This window comes from Dermatophagoides farinae, chromosome 1, assembly GCF_024713945.1.
Source record: "Dermatophagoides farinae isolate YC_2012a chromosome 1, ASM2471394v1, whole genome shotgun sequence".
Lineage (NCBI taxonomy): Eukaryota > Metazoa > Arthropoda > Arachnida > Sarcoptiformes > Pyroglyphidae > Dermatophagoides > Dermatophagoides farinae.
Genome location: NC_134677.1, coordinates 8,377,893 through 8,393,314, shown reverse-complemented (window position 1 = coordinate 8,393,314; position 15,422 = coordinate 8,377,893). Strand labels below are relative to the sequence as shown.

The following is a 15,422-nucleotide window of genomic DNA, read 5'->3' as shown; positions in this document are numbered from 1 at the left end:
TTCAATTCATTTACACTCATAGAAAAACATACTGATTTTTTTTTCTTTGTTCATAGTTGGCGAGAATCTTTTTTTTTTTTTTTAGTTTTTCGTATTGAATTGCACTTAATCATCTATATATATATATATGCTTGGATTTGTTATTATTCATTTTGGTCCAGTTTCTCTATTCAGTTCATTATTGATGTCATTGTTGTTCATCTCTTTAATTAAGTTTATTTTTTTTCTGTCGTTTTCTCTTTCTCTCATTCTTGTTGTTGAAGATGATCATCATCAACACTAAAGTGTAACGAAGAGTGAATGAGAGAGAGAGAAAAAAAGGATAAAAAAAATTCACCCATTTTCACGCACGCACAATAAGTGATTCTTTCTATTCTTTTATTCTTTTTTTTCGTACTTGCATAAACTGGCAATGTTTTTTTTCTCTTCATTTATATGATGATTGAATAAATTTTCTACCCGTTGAACATCTTCTGTGTTTGATATATGTGTGTGTGTGTGGGTTTCATGTTTGAACAAAGAAAGGCAAATAAAACAGGAAGTGTAAAAAAAATAATTGAACCGGTATTGATTTGAATGATTGACATTAAATAACGAAAAAAAATGATTGATTGTTTTGTTGATTGTAGAAAAATAAATAAAAAAAAAATGTCAAATGATAAAATGTGACATTTTTACAACAACAGTCAACATGCTGTTCATTTTAATGATAATTTTCATCAAGTCTTGGGTTAAGTCACTGTTTTTTTTTCATCATAGATCAAACATCATTATGATTAATTGTGGATGATGATGATGATGATGGGATCAATGAAATCAACAAGAATTTTTCAATTTTCGCACACACACACACACACACATACACACAGGAAATATATGGCAAATTTAATTATCATTCGAGGATTAAAATCTCTATATATGTATGAAGAAAAATCTTGATATTGATATTTTTTTTACGGAGAAAAAAAAGCCATTAATTCTGACCAAACATCAAACGCATCAATCTTTCTATATTGCTGTTGTCGATACTGAAATTGGTCGAAAGAAGATTATATTCTGATGCCCAATGAGAGAGAGAGAGAGAGAGAAAAATGAAATAAAATTCCAGCATAATAATAATGTAGTGTAGTGATGAAAATTGGATTTCATCGGTTTTTTTTTCAAAATTTTATCGGATTAAATCAATTCGATTTCTTAGACAATAAACAACAACAACAACAACAACAAGTGGCAAATCAAATCACCATTTGATTATATATAATAACTCAATTATTATTTGATTGTGCAGAATAGAATCGTGATGCTATTATTACCTACCTATTAGTAGTTTTTTTTTATTTGCTTCAAGCATTCGACTATTTCTACAATGATAATAAATAAACAAACAAACAAACAAATGAACGTGAAAAAAATATAGATATGTAATGGAATCGTAATGATAATGATATATCAGCCATTTACGTTAAATGTTTACGTTTTCCATATTTTCACGATATATATGTGTACACGGTAATTTGTTTTTTTTTCTTGCTTAATTGAATTATTATAACTAAATTTCGTTTCTTTACGTGAAAAAAATGACTGCGTGTGTATGTGTGAAGCAAATAATTTAATTTATGAGGATTGAACCACCACTCTACGATATATTTTTTTTTATTGTTCCAGTTTTCAGCCGTTGATGATGATGATAAAGATATAGATTATAGATTTTGTGTGTGTGTGTGTTTTTTTTTGCCGTTGATTCAGGAAACATTAACAGATCTGACCTTTTGGTTGGCTTATTTAGCATTCTGTATTTATTTATTTTTTTTTTTTAAATCACCATGTTTTTTTTCTATTCAAAACATGCTTATACTGAATAGAAAATGTTGTTTGTAACATTGATCATGTCAAATACAAATGACAATGTTTTGAAAGAGCAGAAACAATGGAATTTGTCCATTTGCAATAATGATAAACAAGTAATATATACAGACACACAGAGAGAGAGAGAGAAAGAAAGTGACGGAAAAAAGATGATAAGTATTTCTGGAATTTATTCCGGGTATAATAATCACAAGAGAGAAAACAATTCACTATATTACAGCAATTAACATGAGTGAGAGAGAGAGAGAGAGAGAGAAAGATAAAGAATATATTCTGTATGTATAATGCAGTTATGATTCTGGTCGGTTTGTTGATGGTTGTTGTGTTGTTGATGATGATTTTTTTTTGTATCATTGAATGTCATCATTCATCATCATCATCATCATCATTTTTTTGCCATTCACACTATAAATTGAAACTAGAAATTTTTTTTTTCCATTCTGGTCCAAATATTCATTGGAATGTAAGTATTACAATTGAAAATTGTAACAAACAAAGTTGAATTTAAATTTTTCAACAATTTTCAACAGTTTTTTTTTCTCATTCGTTTTAATTACAATAAGTATCATGAATTCATTCATTGAAATAATGGTTCATAATTCTGTCTTGTTTTTTCATTTATCACGTTTTATTTCCATTTTTTTTCACAGAATATTGGTCAGAATCTTATGTTTTCAAATAGTCGTCAATGAGAAAAAAAAACTTTAAACGAAATGAAAAAAAATCATTGAAAATTCAAAACACACACACAAACAAACATACAAACATATCGATCAGATTGTTTGTGTTTTCCATAAACACACACCACACACACACACACATGAAAAAACAATGTGAATCAATCGAATGATACATATACAGCACACACAGTAATATGGTTCGGAAATAGAATCAACAACAATAGGAAAAAAAACGAAATGTTTGCTACAAATTCGATGCATTTCAATTGATGATTATTGTTTCATTGTATGAACAGTGAAATGAACGTAAAACAACAACAACAACAACAACAACAACAAAACAAAAATTCAGAAAGAATCAAATTGATTGGCAGCGAGATGGGATAAAAACGCATTGTTTTGTTTTGTTTTTTGTTTTTTTTTTTATTTTCACTCGATTCTCATTTCTCAATTTTTTCATTCATTCATTTATTTATTATTAACACCCTTTTTTGCCTTAAAGCAGATGATGATGATGATGATGATGAAAATGTATTTTTTTTCAAAGCATCAGGAAATTACTTTTTTTTCTGCTCTGCACTCTCCAAAAAAAATGGATTGAAATGAAATCCAAAAAAAAAATTGATCAACCAGAAAATGAAAAAAAATATGAAACAATATCACACTGGAAAATAATAATGTAGCTGGCAAGTGTTTCAAGTGTAGTAGTTGCCACAAACGAAACAAAATACTACACAAAAAATACACACATTTTGTGAGTAGAAAAAAAATGATAATAAATGGAATGAACAAAAAAAAAAAAAAAAAACTGAGAAATAAGGTTTTCACATACAAACAAATTTCAATCAAGTTATCGTCATCATCATGATCATCATCATGAATCATTTTTTTCGTTCGTTCATACACATGAAGTAAGACATTTTTTTTCATTTTTGACTTGACAAAAAAAAATTGAAAACATTACCGTTTAATCGAATCATTATGATTATATGATTTTTATTTCCAATTTTTTTAGTAGTGAGAGAATTAAAATAATGATTCCAAATTGATCAAATTTGCACACACACACATAAGCTTTGTACGTAAGTAAAGTCATTTTCTCAAAATGAAAACCTGACAACAACAACAACAACAACAACAACAGCAAGAGAATTAATAGTTGAAGAATCAATTATTAATAATGAAAAAAATAGGGTTTGGCTCAACAAAAAAGAAGAAGAAAAAAGTAATTGGCTCTGTTTTTTTTTCGCCAAATGAAATGTTTTAAATAAATGTATATCATGTGGATGACAACGAAAAAAGTAACTTGGACAAACGATAAAAACGACGAAAATGAGAAGCGACTGTTTTAATTTTCGCTACGAAAAAAAAACTAATCATCATCATCATCATGATCATCAAAATGTGAAATGAAAGATTATCATGTGATGAACAAGAAAAAGAAGTGAACGAATGAAAACAACAAAAAACGTTTAATGTTTAAAAAAAACGAAAGAGGAAATTTGATCAAAAAAAAAAAAATGAAGAAGAAAATTCTATCATACACACGCAAAAAAAAATGAACACAAATTCTTTTCTATTCTTAATTGTTTTTTTTTCAAACTGCAAACACACACACACACACACATAGACATGACATTGCAAGTTGAAAGAAATGAAAAAAAAAATGTTGGCTTCACTGTAATGCATTTTCAGTTGATTATAATATAAAAATGTCTACCAGTACTACTACCACCACCACTACCATCATTATTATCATCATATAAATTGTTGATGATTAATTTAAAGTTTAATTTGTTGGATTAAATTTATATATAAAAAAAATATTGTCTGCATATATTATGAAAAAAAACTACCAAATCCACCAATGAATTTATATTGAAAATGAACAAAAAAAAAAAAAATTCATTCACCAAGCCAAACAATGAAAAAGAAGAAGACTACGTAAGTTAGATGTCATTCGGCCGTATGGGTGTGTGTGCGTGAATGTCTTGGACAGTTATGGCGTGTTTTATGTTTTTGAACCTAATTCAAGCAACAATAATAATAATATGATGATGATGACGATCACACATTCTGTTGTAATACATATTTGGTTCATCATCATAAAATATTAAATAAAAATTCATATTATGATCTTTTAGCTGGCTTTTTTTTGTTCTTTATTACACACACACACAGAGACATTTTTATTTTGCTCATCGTAGCAATGACGTTGACGTCGTCGTCGTCGTCGTCGTCGGCAAACAAAATTCATTTTCTCTGTATGTTTAATTTTAATGTCTGCATATGACATAAACATACAGAGAATACACGAGAAATTTAATGTTTTTTTTTTTTTGCTTCCAAAATTGTAATCACATAATCATCATAAATGATGAAGAAGAAATGAAAAAAAAACACAAGAATCAAAAGATTTGTCGATTAGGAATTTTTTACATTCAGAGAGAGAGAATGATGAGAATAAGTTTTTAATTTTTTTTTCTCTTTCTGGGAAAAAAAAATTTGCCAATGAAATTTATCAGTGAATGAAAAAGAATATTCTTTTTTTATATATATGTACTGTGTGTATGCATTTAAATTGAAGCCATAGATATATATGGGGAATACTGGTGCTTTTTTTTGTTTTGTTTAATTCTTTATACCGCTTTTTTTTCCTTTTTACGAGAATATTGACTTTCATCATCATCATCATCATCATCGTGATGATGATGAGAGTAATAGGCGAAAAAAAACATGAAAAGAACAAAAAAAAAGCCTTGTGGTGCTGGTGCTGCTGCTTTTGTTGTTGCTGCTGTTGTTATTGTTGTTGTTGTTGTTGGATAATAAATGAGTTTTTTTTTCTCTTGTTCGTCCATAAAAATAATGATAATCGACCATATCCTTTCGCATTTTTTTTTCTAACTTTCATTATCATCATTGTCATATATGGTAGCTGACAAACAGTCAATATGTGTGTGTGTGTGTTTGGGCTTTGTATTGAACACTATGATTGAATGATATATCATCATCATCATCATCATCAACATGCATACAAGAATTCTATTCAATTTTTTTTTTCTTTACCCATTTTCAATATGTTGACATTCTATAATAGCCATATTTGGTGTTTGTGCGTGTGTGTTGTTTTATTAACCACACACATAAATGTTTGGATCATCATCAATGAGATTCATTTTTTTTTCTTTCTTTTTTTTCTTCTATAGGGTTTTCAATAGACAAAATGGTCATATGTCCATCCAATGATCAGCAACAGCAACAGCAACAGCAGCAGCAGCAGCAGTAAATTACAATGATAATTTCCGATTCCTATAATTTTTTTTGTCGTGTTTTTTTTTAATTTTGAATAAAATTAAAATTTTCACCACCATCATCATTGCTGTCATCATTTTTCTAATCCAATAAACAAAAAAAAAAAAAAAAAAATAACCGATGGCCAGAAAAAAAAACATGTTATTTTTTCAATTAAACTATAAACAAACACATAAATAGTGACAAAAAAAGTGAAGGCTCTAATTATTACTGGATCGTCATCATCGTCATCATCATCAAATGAATCGATCATTAAATTATCGAATGGAATGGATATTTGTTTGTTTGCCATCGTTCAAATAATAATGATGATCCGGAACGATGGTGCATGGCTCTCTCATTTACGATTAGTTTCTTTGTTTTTTTTTCATTTTATCTGCCGCCTATGTTAATAAATTTTCTTCATTTCACAGACACACACACACGCACACAGACACATTCTTTTAATTATTTGCTATAATGACATGAAACAAACAAAAAAACAAACAAAAACATTGAATGACAACAACAGAAAAAAAACACATGATGATGATCAATAATAATGGAGCTAATGTGATAGTGGAAAATCTAAAAACAGAATGATTGGCGCCAAAAACAGAATGAAAAATGAATTTTTAAAAATGAAAAAAAAAATCCATACATCAACTATGTGTGTGTGTGGATAGAATAGCTAAAAATAATTCACACCTTTACCATCTTTTTTTTCACGCCAAGGAAAAAAGGGAAAAAAACCTAAGATGATTAAAGAGTGAGCATCACCAGTGGAACAATGATGATGATGAGAAATGATGCGTAAATTTTTTTTTTGTTGAACAAAATTCAAATTGGCTAAATTTTCAACTGAACAACCACCAAAATGGAACAAAAAAAAATTTTTTTCCAATAAATCTTTCCATAATAATATCATGGTGTGTGTAAGATAATTTTTTCCTTATGGAAAAAAAACACACACGAGAAGAAGAAGCTTATCATCTGAAATACCTGTCAACAAACAACAACAACAACAACAAAAAACAAACAAAAACACACACACACACCCAAATTTATTCAGGAGGATGCACTGAAAAAAAAAAATTCAATTTCCTAAAAAAAATGCTTCTTCTCGCTAATCGGATGATTGTCATGTGAAAACAAAAAAAAGGAAAATTTAAAAAATTAAAAATGAAAACAAAAAATTTTCTTACATTATTCGATGAAACAAGAACTCTGATTGGCGATTGGCGATGGTGATCAAGTTTTTGGATTTTCAAACAGCAAAAATAAGAAAAAAAATTTCGGTTTCACTTGAAATTAAATCACTGAATTTCTGTTGTTTTTGTTTTTGTTTTTTTTTTCGTATCACCTGTAAATGATAAACAATCAGAACCAGAGAAAAAAACCGAATTACTTTGTGTTTGATCAATAATAACAAAAATAAAAACAAGATGATTGTTGTTGTTGTCGTATTTATCATGTCATTTAACCAACAATCAAACAGTAGCAACAACAACAACAACAACAACAAAATAAAATGATAAAAGAATCATGTAACAATAAAATAGATATATATACGAAACAATCAAACAACAACAAATACACTTAGAAAAACACAACACACAAACACCAATAAAACACGACAATTGACACGATATTATGAACAATGGTATGGATTGTAGATAGATAGATGGAGAGATAACGACAAGAACCAAGAAAAAAAAAATGAAAAAGATCTATACTTCAATCCAATAAAAATGAGAATGGAAAAACTTCTATCAATTTGCCATTGTATTTCAATGATAATAATGATGATGATGATGATAGTTTCGATTCAGAGATCATTTCTCTGAGTGTGTGTGTGTGTATGTGTTTATCGTTTCAATGTTTGACGGATAAATGACTACTATGAACGATGAACGATGAACGACGACGAAGACGACGACCAAAGTAAAAGTTTTTGTTTTCTGTCATGTTTGTTTGTGTATTAAAGTGTTTCACTGATTCAAATACACACACACACACATGCTACACCCAATAATGTTCAATGTATCACTGTAGTATGCGTCGTCGTTTGATAAAATTATCGTGTATTAAAAAAAAACGCAACCATATGAGTCTGCGTTTTATATACATCAACAATGATAACGATGATGGTGAAAAACAAGCGCATAACCACAGTGTATTTCTGTTGTTGTTGTTCAAAAAAAAAACTGTATTCTGTATTTGATTCTGGCTACTGAATGCAATGCTATTATTCTGTGTGTGTTTAATGAACATTCATATGGCGCGTAAACTGGAAAAAAAAATTGTAATATTCATCATATTATTCCTTGTATTTAATTTCGTGATTCATATCCATTATTTTTCATTGCCAATTTTTTTTTTGTTTCGTTTGTTGTTCTTCAGTGGAAAAAAAATCAATCATTACATTCAAATGATTCATGATTTGGTTTTTTTTTTTTTTTTTTTTTTGATTCAAGTATTTGGTGAATTTGTTTTTGTTTCCAATTCCAATGAATGGAGAAAAAAAAAGTGGATATATATAATGGTTTTCTCATTGACCATGATAATCATGAAATGGGATTTTTTTTTTTTGTTAGTAGAAAAATAAAATGAAAAATGAATGTTTTTTTTTCTTTCTTTCTTTTCAATGAACAACTACTATGGAACAAAACAAAGAAAAATGTTTGGAATGATAAAATGAACATTTGATTTTGTTGTTGTAGTTGTAGTTGTTGTTGTTGTTGTTGAGTATTATCATTATTATTAAATCCCTATAAATTGAACTCAAAATATAAACAACAACAACAACAACAACAACAACAGCAACGACAACTACCATCATTTAGGGATGTTATTTTTTTTCTGGACATTCAAAAACGATTTTTTCAGATTACAACACACGACCACCATCATCAGGATGATGATGTTGATGATGATGATCAAGGAATTTTCACCATTTTCACTCGATACAGTCACATTTGCACTTGCAAACACACACACACACAGAGAGAGAGAGAGAGAGAGAGGAGTACTGATGGTGGTCAGTACTTTAAGAATTGTGAATAAAGTGGAGAAAAAAATAACGCAATTTTTTTTATGATCCTTGCCCGTTGTGTATCACATGTTTTATAATCATTATATTATTATTATTATTAAACCTAGTGAAAAAAAAACAAAATTTTTGTGCGTGAGAATGTGTGTGTGTGTGTGTGTCATATAATCGATTTGTTGTAGCCCTTGTGTTATTTTTTTTCTTCATTTTCAACATTATCATCATCATCATCATCATCATCAAACACATCCCCAAACAAACAAACAGAAAAAAAACACTACCATTAGAAGAACGAAAGAAAGAGAAAAAAGAATTCATTAGACAAAAAAAAACCTAAATTCTTGGAAACAAAATGAATGAAGACAAGATATAGGTATAAGTGGAAAATTGAATGAAATGAAAAAAAAACAACATTCACTTTAAATGAAAAAAAATAACTAACCATAAATAAATGGACTAAACACTCAGTCACAGAGAGAGATAAATGGTGTAAAAAAAAGAGGAAAAATTCAACTTTTCTAAACAACCAAAGAAAAAAAAACACCAAAACTTTGATCATTCTTCTATGGGTCCAAGATGCTAAGCATCTTTATTTTTTTCCCCTCACTGCCAGAACAATCAACATTTCTAGTATTTGGTCAAACTTTTTTTTTGTTTTTGTTTGGTGAAATTGAAAAACACACACACACACACAAATCCAACTACAGTATTAGAATACTGTGACTGGATTTTTAGGCTTATAAAATCAAGAAATAAAAAAAAACGAAAAGATAAAACAGAACAAAAAAAAAGATTAAAAGATTTCTCTCTTGCTCTCTCTCTCTGTCTCTGGTAGCTTAATCCAAGTTTTAAAGTGGAAAAAAAAACAAAACTGATATTGGTGGTGTAGTATTATATATTATTTGTTTTAATAAAACAAAAATTGTTATTACAAAAAAAAAAAACAGAAAATGAAGAATTTCAGACTTGAATTTTAAACTTTTTATTTTCAAAACACACAGAGAAATTTTTTCCCCTTTCAACAATTGAACAAGAAAATAATGATGACAAACAATGATGTTTTTTACATACAAATGATAATAAAAACAATACTGGTTACGACGACAACGACAACTGGAAATTTTTTTTTTTATTAAAAAAAAAAGAAAAAATCAAAGTGAAAATCACAAAAATAAAAAACAAAAATTGTGTACAACAAACTAAAACTCATCATCATTTTATATATATTGACACTTGCTGCAGCCGATGCACAGCAATATATTATGTGTGTGTGTGTGTATTATCATTAAATTCTATAGACAGAATTTGATGGAATCTGTTGTTGTTGTCGGTTTTATTTTCTGGTAAACATATTGAAAAGTTTCAAATCATTTTTTGTTTATTTGTTGTCACAGTGATTGTGGCAGCGGATTTGATTTCAATGATGATGATGATGATGATGATGATCCATAAGTTGAGTGTTTGTTTTAAAAATTTATTTTTTTTCCAGAAAATTTCCATCATTGAATAGAAAAATTGTTTTGGTAAACAAAATCATCACCAAGAGAGAGAGAGAGAGAGAGAGAGAGAGAGAGAGAGAGAGAGAGAGAGAGAGAGAGGTCTTTGTTTGAGAAGACAGAAAAATTGATTGAAAATCAATCAAGAAACAGGATTATTAATTCAATTTAAATTTAAATTTTTTTTTCCACAAATTTTATACTAAAACATCCGCTATAGATTGATTTTGTTTTGACCAGACAAAAAAAAATGACGACAAATACAGACATTGAACACACACACACACACAAACACACACAAATAGAGTATAATCAAACAAAAGAGAGAGAAAAAAAATCAAGAGTAATGATTATTGATTGAGTTTGTCAATTTTGAATCATGAAAGTCAACCACACCACACACACACACACACACAAACTGTGCAAACACATATATAGGTTTTGTTTTTTTTTCTCTCCGTTTCAAGAAACAAAACAAAAAGAAAAAAAAATTAGAGATAATTCACTTATAGTGAATGTGTGTGTGTGTGTGTGTGTGTATCGGTGTGTGTATTGTCATTTTTTTCCTCTGTTTTCTCTCTGTGTATATAGTGATGACATTTAATAGATTCTTTGTCGTTTGTTTTTTGTTTTTCCATTCATTCACATTTATTCTATCTAGGTCCATCAACATAATCATCATTATCATCACCGACATTATGATTATCATCATCATCATCATCATCATCAAACAGAATAAGAAAATACAGAAAAGATTTATAATGAGAATATATATATATATATATCTAACCACTCAAACACTTGGACAATGAAGTATGTATTGTTGTTATTTCGATGATGATGGTTGTCTTGGTCTATTGTGTATGTTTTTTTTTTGGGTACCACTAACCAATTCAACAAAAAAAAAAACTAAACCAAACCAACCGTGTTTCGATTGCAAAAATAGAATGAGTGATGAAAAACCAAAAAAAAAAAAAAAAAATGCTGTTTATGTGCATATTTTTGGGAAAGCAAAAAAAAAAAATTTTTCTTTTTCTTTCTTTCAAGCTTCTGTTTGTTGTTGTTGTTGATAATGTGTGTGTGTGTGAGTGTGTGTGTGTGGGCGTGCATTGCCCATAATAAATTTTCATCAAAAGAAAATTATTACAATAACCAAAAACAAAACAAAACAAGGAAAATTGTGAATGATGAAAAAAAATGAATAATATTCTTGTGATGCAAAAAACAGCAGCAATATTCGAGTGTATACAAAAGAAAAATAGCCAGACAAAAAAAACATTGTGGAATTTTCCACAGTACAGAAGAACCAAAAATCACTTTATCAAATTCAAATTCAAAAAATTTTTTTGAATTTGAATAATGAATTGAAGAAACCTGTATAGAAGAAAACATTTGTCATTTATGATTTAGTTGGATATTCACATTTCTCAGATTGTGCTATTTTAAACATCTGAACTTGATGAAAAAATATTCTGGCAGAATGAAAAAAGCATGTTGATCATAAATGAAATGAACAACACAGCAATCATTGCATAATAATGAATAAGTCTTGGCGACATTTTTTTTTCTTCTACAGAAAGAAAGAAAAATATGATTTGATCATCATCACCATCATCATCATCATCGCACATACATAATATGATTACAATTAAAATTTATGTCACGCGTCCATTTTATTCTTGTTGTTATAAGAATTTTATATATTCATTTGTGAAAAATTATTCAGTGTCAGTGTATGTGCAATGAATGGATATTGGATATAAAAATGAAATGAAAATAAAGAATCTGAAACTGAAATTTAAATCACAATTAAAAAAAAAAAAAAAATAGGATTCGTCCGCCGTACCGTGAAAAAAGTAAATAAATAAAGAAATGAATTTCAATCCTTTTATTATTATTATTATTTACCCGTTTTTTGGGATGGATAAAATCATCATCATTTATAGAGTTCATAATTTAGCCATTTTGAATTTGATTTGATTGATTGATTGATTGAAAAAGGAAAAATAAAGCAATTTATTTTATAGATTTTTTCATGTGTGTGTGTGTGTATGGATGTGTGGCCTTTTTTTCAATAGAGTAATCAAACATCATCATCAACAACGACGACAACAACGATCAAAAATGAATTGAAAGTAGCTATAAAAGATGAAAATAAATGCAAGTACCACACACACACACACACACACACACGATGATTAATCATTGTGCAAAAAATAATCTATTTTATTTCATTCTTTTTTCTCTGTTCTACGACCATCCGGAATGAAATTTCGTTTGTTTTTTTTTCATCAGCTTATAGGCAAATGGATGCTAAGATGTTGATGATGCCCATTATTTTTAAGGTTTATTTTTTACCATGGTTTTTTTTTCACACACACACACACTTGCTTGCCCTACAACAACAGTAATATTAACACATCAACCAAAAACCTACAGTGAATGACAGAATAACGTGAAAGAAAAAAAAAGTAAATCAAGTGATTTACTTTTTTTGCCTAGTGAATCTAATGTATATATGTGTATTGATTGAATTTTCTGTTGTTTATGTTTTTTTCTCTCGATGTTTGAGTTCATATATTGAATGATACACAGTGAAATGGTGAAATATTGGAATGAAATGAATGTCATTGTCGTTGTCGTGATTGATGATTGTGGATGATTTTTGCAAACATAATTCTCAGATCTAACCTTTTAATACCGAAAATGAATTCTTGTTACACTGGATTGAATGTTGAAAGAGCCAAAAAAATAAATAATGTATGAATCACCTAAGAATCTGTAATTGGTAATTTTTTTTTTGAAAAAAAATCAAACCAAATAATCATTTATGAAAAAAAAACAATGGAGAGAAAAAAATAACCAGAATATTCTCCATTCCATTTATGATTTTGGATGATGATAATTGGACGGAAATTGAAAACTTTCACTAAGTGGAAGTGTCTGCTTGTGTGTGTGTGTAATATTTTGTTTTTTTTTTATTGACCTACTGTGATTTTTGTTCACTCAATGTTCAAATGTGGCTCATTTTTGATATACCAATTTGGCCTGTTTTTTTTGTTGTTGTTGCTTTCCTGTTGGTTCAATTTTTCTCATTTTCATTCAAAAGTTTTTCTTTTCTTCGTTTCATTCATTTCAAATGTAGAAAAAATAATGAAAACAATGGAAATGAAAATGAAGCTGCTATTTTGCAGTAACGAGAGAGAGAGAAAAAAAAAACGGAAAACGAATTTATTCGGCCCGAACAATTTCAATTTACAATTTAAATAACAATCGTAAAAAAGGGCTTTGTTCTTCTCTTTTCTCACTGTTCGTTTTTTTCATTTTACCATCAATATTCAATTTCAAATGAAAATTATCTCATCGATACAGGAAGAAAAAATGTAAATGAAAAAAGAAAGAAAGAAATATCGTAACATTTACAATTTCAAATCTTATAAAATTGAATAGAATTTAGATGATTTCTTATTACTATTTCTTCGGTTCACTATTATCGTATTGATAGAATCAATTTGAAATGAATGAATGAAAAAAATGGTTCACTGGTTGGTTGGTTAGTTGATCGGATGGACCATACAATGAGAATGGAACTAAAAGAAAAAAAACGAAGGAAACGACCACCGATTGAAACACACACACACAAAAAGAGAGAGAAAGAATTGATATACTTTGTCTTTTTCATTCTTTTATTTTTTTTTGTTCTCAATTTAGTCTCTATGTATGTATACCATATATACATAGAGACATTGGATTCTATCCATGTCCGTTTCACAAAATACGATTCAGTACCCACGCACACACACACACACACACATACAGATATCCTGTCACACATCAGATGGATGACATCATCATTTCACATTATGTATGATCTATCTACACTAAGCAAGTAACTGGGATTTCTCTATTTTTTTTTCTTACGTTTTTCATCTTTTCCATTCATTCATTCATTCATCCATTTGAAGTAAAATGCATCTTTCAATGCCAAATACACTCAAACACACACACACTCACACACAATACAATACAATAAAAAAGGAAGAAAAACCGAGAAGAAGAATAACACCGACACCAACAACAACAACAACAACAACACCATAGAAACAGTAGCCCGGATCTGGATCTCTATCTTTCTGGTTCCTTTTTTTCCATCATAAATTCGAGTTGTTTTTTTTCTCCGTGTGTCCCCGTGTATGGTATCATGAAGCTTTGAATCTATTTTTTCCAGTTTATTTTTATTTTTCTATCCCCGGGAAGCTTTTTTTTTGGCTATTGTTGTTTCTTTGTTATCGATCAAATATCATGTAATGTGTATCATACATACACACATGCTTACAACTTTAGCTTTACGGTTATTCTGATGAAAATTGAAAGAACAAAAAGAAAAAGAAAAAGTTCAATTCAAGTGGTGTCAATGGCAATTTTTTTTGTCCTCGTAATATCTTCATCTTTTTCTTTTTTTTTGTCTGGCTAAAAAAAAATGATATTTTGTTCGAATCATCATCATCATCATCATCATCCACTATTCATATACAACAGGAAAATGATGATGATGATCATCATCATCATCACAAAAAAGCAAAAAAATTGCAGCACTAAACGAAAAAAAAAACAGAAAAAAAATAAATTTGAAAGCGAACCACCTCTTTAACATCATTATCATCATATCATTGCCACCATTTGTTTTTTCTATTGAAAAATTTTCATTTCAATTTTGATCTATATATATTAAAATGTTTTGTAATACGACTTATGCTGCATACATAAGATAATGGTGGTGTCTGATTTCATAATAATAACAATGATGATGATGATTATTATTATGACGTTATTGAGAATAATTACATTTTCCACCACCACCACCACCATCATAGGCTAATCACAACTTTTTTTCTTCATTCTTCAATAACAGTCATTATCGATAAAATTCTCAATTCGCAACAATGACGAACAAAAAAAAAAAAAAAAAATCGAATCCAAATCAAATTGAATTCTCTCTGTGTGTGTATGTGTGTGTGTGTCAATTCATATATATTC

At 28.5% G+C, this 15,422-nt stretch overlaps 1 protein-coding gene across 1 annotated transcript in view; it reads right to left on the bottom strand.

Annotated features, from left to right (window-relative positions):
* Positions 1-7,731, bottom strand: part of LOC124491897 (uncharacterized) — a 29,115-nt gene extending 21,384 nt beyond the window's left edge. The window contains 1 exon segment of the mRNA XM_075735202.1: positions 7,043-7,731. The gene's annotated coding sequence lies outside the window, so the exon portion shown is untranslated.
* Positions 7,732-15,422: the final 7,691 nt, after the last annotated feature.